The sequence below is a fragment of the Mus musculus genome, chromosome 10, assembly GCF_000001635.26.
Source record: "Mus musculus strain C57BL/6J chromosome 10, GRCm38.p6 C57BL/6J".
Taxonomy (NCBI): domain Eukaryota; kingdom Metazoa; phylum Chordata; class Mammalia; order Rodentia; family Muridae; genus Mus; species Mus musculus.
Genome location: NC_000076.6, coordinates 9,350,475 through 9,365,381, shown reverse-complemented (window position 1 = coordinate 9,365,381; position 14,907 = coordinate 9,350,475). Strand labels below are relative to the sequence as shown.

The window sequence follows — 14,907 nt, the reverse complement described above, 5'->3', positions numbered from 1 at the left end:
CTCTGACTATGTAATCCAGGCTGGTGTCTACTGACCCTCATGCCCTAGTACTGTAGATATTTCCCACCATGCCTAGATTGACTTATTTTTAAATGCTGTGAGCAATGTTCATAAATATCATGGTAGTTTTATGTCCAGAGAGTAAAAATAATTTCCTTGATTCACAAGCATTGAAACAACTAAATCATCAGTACTAAAGACACAAAGATGGAAAGCATTGAAGGAGCTGAAGGGGTTTGCAACCCAATAAGAAGAACAGCAATATTAATCAACCAGAGCTCCCAGGGGCTAATCTACCAAACAAGGAACCCTTGGTCCTGTGAAGGCTCAATGCTCCATTGTAGGGGAATGAGAGGGCAGGGAGTCAGGAGTAGGTAGGTGGGTGGGGCACACCCTTATAGAAGCAGGAGGAAGGGGATGGGTTAGGAGGCTTCTGGGGAGGAAATTGGGAAAGGGGATAACATTTGAAATGTAAATAAATAAAATAACCAAGAAAAAAGAAAAAATAAAGAAATAAAGATGGGAAATCATGAAGATAACATTTATTACTAAGTACCTCAATGGATCTGAATAAACTCCTCAGTGGCTGTACTCGCTCTCTTTGACTCACAATGGAAATGTACAAGAAACATAACAGGTTGAAAAGACACAGTTACTCACTTGAATTAGTAGAGTACAGGTTTTTACTATCATACAGTACACAGCACACATTCACTTAGAATTCATAAAATAAATTTGAAAAACCTAAGTAAGTAATGAAGGCTTCAGGGAGGTGAAACATTTTGTTTTGCTCCTAAAGGATTTTCAATAACTATTTGATCAGTACTACTACACTTTACTTTGTAGATACCCTAGCTATACTTTGCCTAAGTACAGAAAGAGGTCCCAAGGGTGAATGAATTTCACTCAGGAGGGGAAATATCATAGTCACTGGAGGTGGTTGGAGGAAGGGAACTAGGTGGGAGAGGGATGGTAGGTAGGGGACCAGGAGAGGGAAGCAGGTATAGGGAGACCAAGGGAAGAAAGGGCTAGGTGAGTGAATAAATGCTGACAAAGGGGTCAGGACACATCTCTGTGATGTGGCAGAGACCTGAGATAAACTTTAAAAATATTTAAAGGTGGGGGGGCATTGCGGGAGGGATGGCTCAGCAGTTAGCAGCACCTGCTGCTATTGCAGTGGACCTGGGTTCAACTCTCACCACCATATCAGGCAGCTCATGATCACTTGTAGCTCCAGTTCTAGGGTGTCTGATGTCTCTTCTGGCCTGCGCAGACAGCCAGGCAACACATATACATAGAAATAAGAATACATTTTAAATTTTTGAGGCATAGAAATTATGAAAACGACAGGACACTACTGAGAGAAAATAACCTAAATATAAGTGCTTGGATTTGTGGGTCAGATTTTTAAAACGTTAGCTCTTCTCAGGTTGACAGATAAAATGTAGTACAACCACTTTGGGAAATAGTCTGGTAATTTCTTTCAAAAGTTAAACACACCTATCATTTGACCTAGCCATTCTCCTCTAAACGGCCAGTCCTAGATGCGGTTTCCGAGCCACAGAAGGTAAAGCCGGACCGCTAAAGCTTAGGTTAGGAAATACCCACCTCCCTGCTGGTTCCCATTTTACAACTACACTGCCAGAGAATAAAACGTGGTCTTTTCAGTGATCTTCTCCAGGATGTTTTCCAAACCCACCCCTGCTGAATAAATTGAGTAGTAGCAGCAAGTGCTTCCACAACATTCTCTATTAATGAGAATTAAGAGGCAGTGATTAGCTGCTTCTTCTTTCCCACCCAGCTTCACTCTAATTTCTGCAGGGTGGAGGGAGATGGCAAAAGAGAGAGATAAATGGGAGCCCACAGAGTGATTCTTACCAAGAGATTTCAGCACTGGAGAATAAAACAGAGCTACTACGCAGTGGTACCAACCACCACAAGGAACATGACAGAAGTGGGTCAGATGGCAGAATCCCAGAATTCCTAGTCACCAGCTACACAAGCTCATATCAACCACTTGGTTCACCTATGTTTAACACATCTGTGGCTTTCGCACGTTCAGTTTCTTAGACCCTACTTCTAAAGTTACCGCTAAGTTTCTTGTATTTAAGTTATGTCGTTTGTGAATGAGAATGGACTTTAAACCTCAAAGTAGCTTGGTTCCTGTTTTTACTACTTAAAGTAACTTTAGTAGAAATTGGTCCTATAGACAGGATTGATGGTATATCTTATACTCAGCAATATGTATAGTAAAGGCTAATTATATATAATGAATTTTATATTATGACAATATATTTGTATTTACTATCATTGTTACTAATAACATATAATATATGATATATATTATATATCATTTATTTAGAATTTGTTATGTGTTATATATTATATTATTAATTTTCATTGATGTGCACAGCACATTATGATTATGATATCACAACCCCTGTTTTGGCCAAGCAAACCACAAGCCAAATACCTGGGATGTAACTTTTGACATGTAGAGCTCTCTAGACTCATCTAAGTACCTTTCTCAGCTCTGTTCTGACTCTCCCCATCCCTATGACTAAGTGAATCTTTCATGCAGTCTACTCTCAGGCTTTCTAGCCTTGCTGGCTAATAAAGCAATGGCCTTTTGGCAGAATTCAGAGGTGGTCTTGTTCAAGTGAGAGAGTAGTAGTTACAGATTGAAAGGGATACACAGACCCCTCCCCCTCCCCCACCTGCTTCTTACTGTGGTGTTGGCCATATGGGTATTTCAGAAATGAGTTTGCATCCAAGTTGCCTGGCCAAGTTGCCATTGGTCAGTTGGCAACATTGTGCTAACAATTCAAATTCAGATTTTTTTAATTGACACCCCCCTAGTGGTTATTTTAGCTTTTGAGCCCTCTTCAAACATTTATCTCTGTTGCCATGCATCTTCTTCCGTTGCTATGTTTAAAGCCTTTAAGAAGGATTGTTTGATTTGAGCACTATTTTTTTTTTCAATTCATTGTGTTGTTTTAGGGGCACTGGAGGCACCTAATCCTCCTCTAGTAGATTTATGAAGCCCCCAGATTTCATGTACTTGTAAATGCTTCCAAAGTAATTATGCAAACAAGGGCTTTAGCAGTGGGAGATAATCAATTCTCAAAAATAATACATTGCCTATCGTGTAACATTAACGATAGATTCAGGATTCCGGCACCTAGAGAAGCAATTCCCATCAGCTCCACGGCGTACTTAATCAATCCTCAATGATGCTTTGGAAATATTTCATCACAAGTAAAAACTAAACTCACTAAGTCTTATAAATTGGTCAAAACTTGTGGTTAGGAAAGTCCACTCACTAAGAACTTTCTGTATTCCACAATGATGGTGAGCACAGAGCGTTTTCTTGGTAATTCACAGGTAATATCCACTGGAAGAGAGAACCATTTGCCAGATGCAACTCTTTGGCACTATAGCTGTGAACCATATAGTAAAACATCCTTCTTAGAATTTACATTCCACTGGGAGGAAAATCAATAGTAAAATGGAAAATTTTAATAAAATTAGTAAAACGGAACCTTGTAGTTCTTGGATCAAGAAGGAAAAACAGAAGCAAAGGGAGCGAACCTCAATCTGCCTGGGGAGAGCTCACTAAGAAGTTGACACAGGAGGGGAGCAGCCTTGTGTCTGATGCAGTTATTCAGGTGTGGCTCTAGGATGGGCATCCTACCAGCAAGCTCCTGAGGTCTGCTGGGAGAATTCTCTTTGCCCTCCAGCTACAGTCTGAGCTGCAGGCACAGAGAGAAACATTCACTACCTAGCTTCTAAGAACCCTTGTCATTGGTAAGAACTGAACTTTCTGGCTTGCTTGCTTCCCATGGAGCTGAAAAAATTTTAATATGCATGTTCTGTGGTTTGAATATGAACTCCAAAAGTTCATGTGTGAGGAACACAATTCCCCAAAACTAATACGTTGTAAGTGGGGTTTCAGGAGGTAACTGGAATTGGAGAAGGCTATAAAGTTTAACTCTTCCCTTACTGCAGTATTGGTGGCTTTGTAACAGGTAAAGAGACCTGAATTAGCACATGTACTATCTCCCTAGAACACTCTCATTCACTTCTTCATGCTATGATATTGCAAGAAGACCCTTCCTGATGTCACATAGGTACCAAGCTTTCCCAGCTTCTACAAAGTGAAAATGATTTTGCTGTTGCTGCAGAAAATGGAATAAGATATCCACAAAAGAAAGAAAGAAAGAAAGAAAGAAAGAAAGAAAGAAAGAAAGAAAGAAAGAAAGAAAGAAAGAAAGAGGGAGAGGGAGGGAGGGGGAGAGGGAGGGAGGGAGGGAGGAAGAGGGAGGGAGGGAGGAAGAGGGAGGGAGGGAGGAAGGGAGGAAGGAAGGAAGGAAGGAAGGAAGGAAGGAAGGAAGGAAGGAAGGAAGGAAGGAAAGAAGGAAGGAACCTACAAAGAGAAGCAAAACACAGACTAAAACCAAATTTCTCTTGGACAACCTCTGCTTCCTCATGGTGAAGTGATATTGATTGTCTGACACAGCTTTATTGAAATACTGATGCCTCTTGTTGGCAGAAAGCTGCTTATAAGTAAAGAAGCCTTAAGGATGTTAACTTGGTGGCTTCCTGTTACACAAAGATACACAGACAACACATCAGTGGCTAAAAGACAACACAGTTATCCCATTTTGAAATAAATTTCATGAATATTCATTTACCTTTGGCTTTTGCTAATGGCTGCCCAACAAGAGAATCAATGTTGATAATTAATCAATAGCACAACACACTGGAAAGCATGTTTTCATTAGGGCCCTGTCTATCCCCCAGTGTCCATTCTCATGGCTTTGTTCCCACATTCTAATTAGCTCTAGTTTTCTTTATATATTCTTGGTTTCTTTACAAAACTGCTAATAGTTTAACTCCAGCACTCAGCTACTGAAATGTAAGATAGTGACATTAAGAACCAAGTAACAGTTGTGTCTGGTTATATGTAAATATAGTTGATATGATTTATATCAAGCACTAATAAGAAAATTTTCCATAATGAAAGTTAGCTGTCATATTTGTTTTAAGTTGTATGCGTGTGTGCATGTGTGTGTGCATGCATGTGTGTGTGTGTGTGCGCGCGCACATGTGTGTGTATGCAAGTGTATGGGATCTCATATGTATGCATGTATATGTGGGAATCAGAGGCCAATGCTGAATGTCTTCCTCTACTACTCCCTATTTTATTTTATTTTATTTTTTTATTTTTTTATTTATTGATGCTGAATCTCACTGAATCTGGAACTTCCTGATAAAGCAGGACTAGTTGGCTAGTGGCTCCCAGAATCCTTCAGTCTCTGACTTCCCAGATCTAGAATTGAAGACTACATCTGGTTGTTACATGGGTTCTGGGTCAGGCTCAGATTCTCCTGCTTGCACAGCAACTGCTTCACCAATCAAGCCATCTCTCCAGGTCCCTATTCAAAAAATAATTTAACATAACATTTTGCTGTCCTAGAGGTGCCCTGAAAAGAAAAAAATACACAGTGGGATTAAAAAAGATAACACCTTATTATCTCATAAATTTTGAGCTCTAGAAATATGAAGCCAAGATCAGGTCATATTATCCAAGACACTAGATGTTGGGGTATGCTGTGTAATGTTGTGTCTCTGTGTTTCCTCACCTTCCTACGGCATTCTCTGATTGGCTTTAATAAATCTGATGGTCAATTAGCTGGGCAGGAAGTGGAAGGTGAGACTTCCTGTGAGGGGAGAAAGGAACTCTGGGGAAAAAAAAAGAGGAAGACCTTTTGCCAGGACATATGAGAAGTGATGGGCATGACTATGGATATAGAAGGTATAGCAGACCACATGGCTGGATGGGGGCTAGGTGGTTGGGTTAACTTAGATGAGCTAGTTAAGAGTCTTCCCAGCTAGGCCTACGATGTGAAATGTTAAACGGTCTCTGTGATTCTTGGGAGAACTAGCTGGTTAAGGAAAAATTGCCTCCATATTAATCTCCAGTATTAATTAATTGGTTAATTAATGTATATGGAATTATAATCATTTTAATCTACAGGATTCTTTCCGGATTTATCTGTTCTTCTGGTAGTTGTTAGAACTCCTTTTCATTGTTTGGCTTCTAGATGCATCCATCCACTCACCACACACTGTGTCTTTGTCATCCTCCCTAGATGTTCTGTCTTCTCTCCCACCTTATAAATATACCTGTAATGTTAAACTAGCCCCAAAGCTAATCCTGCATAGCTTAATTTAAATTAAAATATACCCACAAGAATTGTACTTGCATATTAGGGACACAACATACATTTGTGAAGACACAATTCCACTCCAAACAATTAGCATCTTAGATAATGATCCTATTTATAAAAAACTGTTACAAGGATTTTAGTTAGTGTTATTTTATTTTATTTTATTTTACTGCATTACAGAAATCAATCTTCATGCAAGTATGTAATATACTTGGAACATGCCTTCTGTCTTAGGGTTTTACTGCTGTGAACAGACACCATGATCAAGGCAAGTCTTATAAAAAACAATATTTAATTGGGGCTGGCTTACAGGATCAGAGGTTCAGTCCATTATCATCAAGGTAGGAGCATGGCAGCATCTAGACAGGCATGGCACAGGCAGAGCTGAGAGTTCTCTGTCTTCATCCAAAGGCTACTAGTGGAAGACTGACTTCCAGGCAACTAGGGTGAGGGTCTTAAGCCCACAATTGGTACCAACATAGTGGGGTACTCCTGTGACAACCTGACCATGTTTTGGGGAGGACTATGGAAGGACTTTGGAACTTTGGGCCAAAAGATCTATTCGGTATTAAGAGCTCTGTGAGATATTGTGTAGGAGCTTGGAAGATAATGATGAGAACAGTGCAGAAAGTGGAGGCCTGGCTTGTGAAATTTCAGAGGGAAAATTAAAGACTCTTTTCAGGGCCATTGCTATTTTGGATTGTGAAGATTCTGTGGTTCTGGTTAGCTGGGGCTGAAGAATCAGCTGGGATTAACTAGATATCAGAACTACTAAAGTGAAACCTTTGCATTACTGGGTCTATTGATGCTAGTTAGCTGGAGCTAAGAAATTAGCAGTGATTAAGAAGAGACCAGCATCATTGAGGTAACATCTTCTGCGAAGTGTTTTCTGAGAGCACAGAGGCTGTGTTCCAGAGATAGCCAAGGTTGTACCTTGTGCTATGGCTGTACTTAGTAATGTGTAAGAGTCACCCAGGTGGTACTGGTTTTGAAGGCATGAAGGGGTCACATAGAACAACTGAGGCTCAGCACTGTGAGAGGCCATGGAAGGCCATTGGCACAGCCTTTGATGGCCCAGGACTGAAGGGTTCATGCAAAGGAGTTGAGGCTTGGCACCATGAAGAGAGCCTATGAGAGGCTATTGTTGAAGCCAAGTTACAGTGAAAGTCAGTATAGCATTTTGGAGATGCCAGTACCATGAGATGACCAGCAAGAACAGCAGCAGCAGTGGAGTACAGGCAGCTGAATCCTAGAAGACAAGGTGTGTGCTACAAAGGGCATGGCTGGCGAAGTGACCCAAGCCCTTGGATCATGAGTTGGATCCCAGATATTGGATGGTTGGAGATTGATTTTTGCTTTTGATTGTGACTGTGCCCTGATATTCTTCCCTCTTGAAGGAAGAGAGAATTTTAGTGGAGCCCACAGTTAAAATACTTTGAATTTTAAAAGATATTGGACATTTTAAAGGGATTGAACTTTAATATACAAGACTGTGGGACTTTTAAAATTATTTACATCTTGGGGATGAAAAAGAAACTAAGGGTTGAGGCTTATTAGTGATGTGTTTGTGTGTCAAGTTGACAAGGGGTCAATTGTACTGGCTAATTTTGTGTCAACTTGACACACAGCTGGAGTTATCACAGAGAAAGTAGCTTCATTTTGGGAAATGCCTCCATGAGATCCAGTTGTAAGGCATTTTCTCAATTAGTGATCAAGGGGGTAGGTCCCCTTGTGGGTGGTGCCATCTCTGGGCTGGTAGTCTTGGTTCTATAAGAGAGCAGGCTGAGCAAGCCAGGGGAAGCAAGCCAGTAAAGAACATCCCTCCATGGCTTCTACATCAGCTCCTGCTTCCGGACCTGCTTGAGTTCCAGTCCTGACTTCCTTTGGTGATGAACAGCAGTATGGAATTGTAAGCTGAATAAACCCTTTCCTCCAACTGCTTCTTGGTCATGATGTTTGTGCAGGAATAGAAACCCTGACTAAGACAACCCCCTTCATAGCCTGCTACCTTTCTTTTTTTTTTCAAATTCTTAAAGGACTAAATGCTTGAAGATGGCACACATAGATATTCACAAAGATAATTGTTTAGTTTGAAAGCCTTCAATTCTGAGGAAAGTTTGTGCTTGTTTGAATGGTCAAGAAGTCACAAGTGCCAGCATCAGATTTGAGGGCCAATATGCCTCTAGTTGGTTTTAGCTATAGTTGTACTTTGGACAAACTGGAAAACAAGAGCCTTCCATAAGTACCAGAAGTTGCCCAGCACAGGCTATCAAGAGTGTTGTGAGATTGCTTTTCTCAATAAACCATCCATAATGACTTACTGTCTTTCTTTGTTGAATCTTCAACTTTAAAATGAGTGTGCAAATATATGATTTCAAACGAATGAAAATCATTTGAATGAGTTAATTCATAGCTTTACTTCTCAATATAATGTAATAATTAAGAGGAAACACAAGAACGTAGGTAACAGTTAAGAACTTGAAACTTCTGTATGTGTTTGCAAACGTTGACATTTCTCTTCTCAATGGTACACTCAATACTTACAGCAGGAATGAGGTGTCTGCCTTTGTGGCTGACAGTATTTTTTTTTTTTTTTGGATGAAAACAAAAATATACCTAAAAGCGAAGCTTCTGGAAAAAACATTTGTTCTTCTGTGTCTTGTATCACTCCTCAAACTGGACCTTGGCCTCCGCCTGGCCTTGCGTTTCAAAGCTGGGTTCCTGATCACTTTCTTGTTGACAGCAGTCTTGTCCAAGGAAATATCCACAGACAACCTTGTGGGCATGAGGTGGTTGTAGTTATAAACTTTCACAGGTTTGTAACTTCTTTGTTTCTTCTTGCCCATGGCAACTGTCACTTCCAGCCACCAGGGCATGGCTGTAATGGTGGTCTGAGGTGCCATTGTCAATGTTCTTCACAATGATGGCTTTGCGTCCAGAGTAGAATCCAGCCAGGACAAGCACCACTTTCCTGGGTTTCATGAACTTGCACATTTCAACAGCAAGGAGAGGGCAGAAAGGAAAGAAGGACACTTAGAGTAACAGTATAAATTGTATCTCTATTCCACCCTTTGTTTCCACTCAAGCAGTACATAGAGCAACTAGAGCATTTTCTGGGACCGGGAAAAAAGTTCAGCCATACAGCACTCAAGGAACACGTGGGAAGCTCTGGTTCATGTTCTCAGCAAACAAACTTAAGTGGGAAAGTGAATGAAGGGATGCTATATCTGCACTGGGAATGCTGTGCACATGTATAGAAATTCACACCAAACCCTACTAATGCCTACAACTAACACAGCTCAGCAAAAAATTAGACGTATGAAAGGAATGAAAACTCCCTCTCCATTTCTGTAGGTGGCTATCATTATTTCTAGAAGTTGACCTGACCAGTCACAACCTTAGCTCTTCCTCCTCACTGCCCAACATATCTGTCTATACTCATAGATCCAACTGAAAAAATGGCCAACGCTTTTTGCTTTAACTCTGAACTTGTGATTCTCAGAGACTGCATCAAGCATTCTTGTTTCTTGTAACCAAGCAAAACAATCGATTCCCATGAAACTGTGGGGAGTTTCTGTAGGAAACATGGACATGGTGGCCTGAGTCTTAGCCTGAACTTTCCTCTTAGGGTTCACTACTAAACCCTGACTATCCTACTCATAATCTGCCCTTTAGACCCAACGGAAAATAGTCTAAAATAAGTCCTCTGCAGCACGTTCTCTCAAGGGTGCCTGTTCTGTGAACTTGGGAATGTTGCTTCCTGGTTCTATTACAGCAGCTATTCCTCAATGTCAGTTGAGTGCAGAATAGCTCAATAGAGCACACAGTCCTGCTTGCAAACATACCTGCACTTCAGGACAGAGATAACAGCTCAGAAGGAAGAGGTCTGGCATAGATCCTTGATGCAGGCTCTCAGAGCATCCTTTGTAGTCCCTAGGTTTTTCTTTCTTAATACAGAATTGTTGAGAAAAGACACCCTAAAGCCATTACATATTGCATACAAACTAGATAAGAGATGGGTTTGGCTGCTTGTTATTATATATGCAAAAGTGATTTCATATTATCTGGGTACTCTGGAGAATTGGACTACTCGAAGTAAGTTTTTATTGCTATTTTCTCTTGAAAATGTGCCTGGCACCTGTCAGATACGTGGAAGAAAACCAAACTCATGCTGGCATTTCACTTTCAAGATCCAGTGGTGCCAAGGAATCCTATTCTTGGACAACTTCTACTTTCCTATAAATAATCATTCCTTTCCAGGAAGGATCATCATCTTTGTTTTCCCTTCATTTCTTTAGTTTTCCAAAAATGTATATTTTCTAACAAGATAAAAGGTTCTGGCAAGGTATTGGAATATCTACCCACCTCCCTCTGCATCTGGCATCTCAGAAATCTTGCTTACACCCTGGAACCTGGGGTGAGGTTTCCAGACCTAGATGTGAGGGACGAACAGTTGCTCACTATTCAGGATTTATTTTCTGATATCAAATATAGTCATATAACAAATTTACCCTAAAATAAATGTAGCATTTTTATGTTATCAAATTGAGCTCACATGTGAAGGTAAATATTAAACAACATTTTATGGTAAGCAAAATTCATAACTCTATTTTATTGCCACTCTTTAGAACAGTCTCTTTGAGACTGCAAACATGAAATTGCCTGGTCGTGTGTTTTTCCATAAAGTGGTATATGCTGCCTAGAATGGAGCTCTTCCTGGTCAGTTCTATTCTGACTTAAAGGGGAAATACCCATATAGAAATTTCCCGTGGTACTGAATATACTTGTGACCATCAGCCTTAGCTGTGAAGAGAATTCCCAAAAGCACTCTGTAGTTTAGGGACCACACCACGTAGTAGAGATGAGGAGATGAGATCAGGTCCCAGTCTATTTTAAGTGATTTCTCCTTACAACCTGACCTGAGTAAGGGACCTACGTCTCTAAGTCTAACCACAACACTACTTGAAATCTGTGTTGACTGAACATTTTTCAAACCTTTCCCACATTCTCTGAACTAATTTTGAATTTCAGCAAGCCAAGTTTGTGTGGCCCCCCACAAATATCACTTTTAAAATTTCTTCATGTTAGTAAAGAAGAACTATTAGGGGAGGGGCTATCCCAATTAAAAACTCCTCTCAGGTTTATTACAACTGCCTTGATCTATGTTTGATTATTTTCTCATGGCTATGTTAAAGGCAGTTGGAGGAAGCATTTCTCTTGGCTCACAGTTTGAAGGTTTACAGTCCACCATGGCAAGGAGCTATGGCACAGGGAGTATGAGGTGGCTGGTCACATCCATCCACAGCAAAGAAACAGAGGACATGAATATCACTGCTCACCTCACTCTCCCCTTCTTGTCCATCTTGGTTGATGATAGAGAGAGTTATTGAAAAACACTCTCATTTTGGCTCTTCCTGGCCCAGTTAAACTTCTCAAGAAACGTCCTCTAAGACAAACCCAGAGACATGTCTCCTAAGTGATCACAAATTCAGTTCAATAAAGATTAACAATAAAGATTAATTATTGCCATTCTACCCCTTGACAACTTGGCACCCTGACATCTAAGCCTTAACCTTCCACCCTTGACTCTTAAAAATCACATGTTCAACTCCTAATGTAAAATGCAAGCATCCCAACTTCAAAGGTGCCCATAGTTTTAATAGTGTCAACATAATTCAAAAATCAAGTCTCTTCTAATACTGAAGGCAATCTCTTAACTCTTGAGTTTCTGTAAAAATAAAAAACTAAGTTACATGTTTTCAACATACAACAACCTTAAACATTCACATTTGGAAAGATCAGGCCAAGATAAAACTGAAAACAAGGAAGTCCTTATTGATGAAAACCCCGCTCCCTAGGCTCCTTGTTTGCTATCCAGGGCTTGTGATTGGATCATCTGTGGTCTGGTGAAGTTGGATAGCACTGCCCCTCTAGCTCAGGCACATACAGCCCATGTAAGGCCTAGGGAAAACTCTACTTGATACCTGAACATTCCTTAGTAGATCTAAGGTCCTGATGCAGACAACTCTCAGGATTCCTTGCTAAAATCTGTACTCATATTTGCAACTTCACACAGTGGCTTGTAAGGGTCTCCTTGCAATAAATTTCATCTGGCACACGATCCAAGGCCTCGGTGGCTTTCCAAAACTTTACTATCAGCTTTTGTGACTACCACGGAGGTGAAACTTACAAGTCCAGCTCCTGTTTTGAAATTGTAGTCAATTTCAATCCCCATCTTTCTCAGCTATAGTTGCCTCTGTTCATCTTGGCATCTGAACCTTGGCCAAACACTTCCCTGGGAAGTCATTTTTGAGCAGGAAAACCTCTCAGAGCCATTCTCAGTTGTGGTTTTCTCAAATGAATTTTCAGATGTTGGAGCTTTCAATACAAATGTTCTTGCCCTCTGTTTACCTTTCCTCTTGTACAGAATACAAGATTATTCTTCAACGGCCCTGATGTCCACAAGAAAGAGTTGCATTCTTCTCACCCGTTACTCCCAACTTGATTATGAGCCTTTCACCAAACTGTACACTTTCCATATCTCCCTGTTCCTTCTACCCCCAGCCCCCACTGTAGATCAGACTAAGGGCAGTGAGCAGTAGCCATGGCACAGTCTAGCTATTATGCCATCTTGTCATTTCCTCTACTAAACAACTCAGTCACTTAATTTTGAAATGGTTACTCGGGTTCTAAAAATGTGGGCAGAATTCTGTTGTTTGTATTGTTTTATCCAGATTATAATATGAATAGCTTCTCTGGTCCAATTCCCAGTAAAACATCTATTATCCTCTATAGTCTTGAAAGCACAGTCCTTACCATCTTCCCTGGCATCTGTATTCTGATCAACTACACTCCTACAACAAAGAGCCCATGGGACTCTGCTCTCAGCAAAGCCTCACACTGTTCCACATTATTCCCATAAACCAATTCCAAAGACCTATCGACTACAGGGCTACTTAGTCACAGCGACACTTCTCTTCTTGGCTCTAGTTTTGTATATTAACTGATCTTCTGGTTGCTTTGACAAACAAAACAACTAAGGGACAGTGTGGGAAAATCATGACATGTCTCCATTAGAGATGTACAGAGAGGAGAGATATAAATGCTAGTTAATGATGTTCAACTCACTTTCTCCTCTTACCCTGTCCATTCAACCTGGGATATCAGCCTATGAGATGGTGCCCACATGCAGGATGGGTTTTCTTTCCTCCATTAAGCCTATTCTATTCTAAACCCAGTCAATGAAGATTGACAGTCATAATATATGAGTAGATACGACCATAAGTCATAGAAGAATCACAAAACACCTAATATCTACTTAGAGAGCACATCACATTGCCTCAGATGATGAAGTAAAGCAAAAAGATTTTATCGCCTATTATAAAATCCACTGAAGCAAAAACTTAAGAAGCCAGTTGTTTATTAGGGAGTTGTAAAAGGGAGTTAAGGATAAAGTTGTGCAATAATTTTTTCACCCTCTCGTTTCCTTCTTTATGGCATTTTTCTTCTGTATGGAGATTTATGGGTAGCCCATATGTCATCGTGCAGAAGATGGGGGTCTTACCTGTGACTGTTCCCCCGTCACTATCATCTGAGCTGCACAACTTCCCTTCCAGCCATTAGGCTTCATCTGTCATTGCTAGTAGACAAGTAGCCACCTCCTTGTATCCTGCCAGTGTCCACTTTGATTTCTCTCTTCCTTTAAAGGGTTTTACACAGAAATCTGCCACCCAACAGCATAAACATCATTGTCTCCCACGCATGCTGACTTACTTGAAATTCCTCTGCCTGGAGGAATATCCTCTCGTCTTTCATGCTAAAAAACTTGCAGGGGGGAGAAAAAAGTCAATTTCACTGTTGGAGAATTCTTAAGAGAAAAAAAAATGGCCCCTATGTGCTCTTGAAGTGGATGGCATGACTTTTTAACAAAGCTTTCCCTGTTTTCTTTTAAGACTATTCTAAATATTAAGGGATGGTTTTGTTAATAAATAAATGCAGTTGTTGAGCCTGGTATTTGTGCTATATCTCTGAATGGGGCTTTATATTGTAATGCCCATTAAAGCATCAGAAATAGGATGTATTTTCCATAAAGTTTTTTTTTTTGTTGCAAGATAACAAAATCCCATGTTTAAAAGAAACAAGGCCTATTTAGTCAGAGACCCAGAACGAAATCTTGTTGCAATTGAAGAAAGCCTAATTTTACTTTATTTAATTAATCTACTTATTTTATTTTGTGAACATAAAATAAAGCTGGATATTAAAACTTTTCGAATTATATAATTCTTTATAAAACAACTAGGCACAGTCCTGGAAGAAAGATGGATACTTACAAATTTCATTGCATCTCATGTGTCCAGTCCAAATATTTCCAACCTGATCATCCCAAGGTGCATTTTCCATCGCTGCCTGCTCCCTATGGCTGATAATGTATAGCCAAGGAAGAAATGCTCCCGAGATAAAGCATTGAGAAAAACAACTTTAAAATAGGTTTCTTTACTGCAGGATTTTTTCCGTCTTTACTATGTTAATATGTATCATAAGAGTAAATACCTCTCCTGGGCACATATCCAGAAGATGTCCAAACCGGTAAGAAGGACACATGCTCCACTATGTTCATAGCAGCCTTATTTATAATAGCCAGAAGCTGGAAAAAACCCAGATGTCCCTCAACAGA

General features: G+C 40.2%; 1 protein-coding gene and 1 long non-coding RNA gene across 2 annotated transcripts in view; one reads left to right on the top strand and one right to left on the bottom strand.

Annotated features, from left to right (window-relative positions):
• The window catches only part of Samd5 (sterile alpha motif domain containing 5), a 413,466-nt gene that overhangs the window by 310,545 nt on the left and 88,014 nt on the right, over nucleotides 1-14,907 (top strand). The window lies entirely within an intron of this gene.
• Gm48750 lies at nucleotides 8,827-14,403 on the bottom strand. Its single transcript, XR_003948989.1, has 3 exons — nucleotides 11,573-14,403; nucleotides 10,599-10,665; nucleotides 8,827-9,218 (listed from the first exon to the last, which is right to left on the bottom strand). It is a non-coding gene; the product is annotated as a predicted gene, 48750 (long non-coding RNA).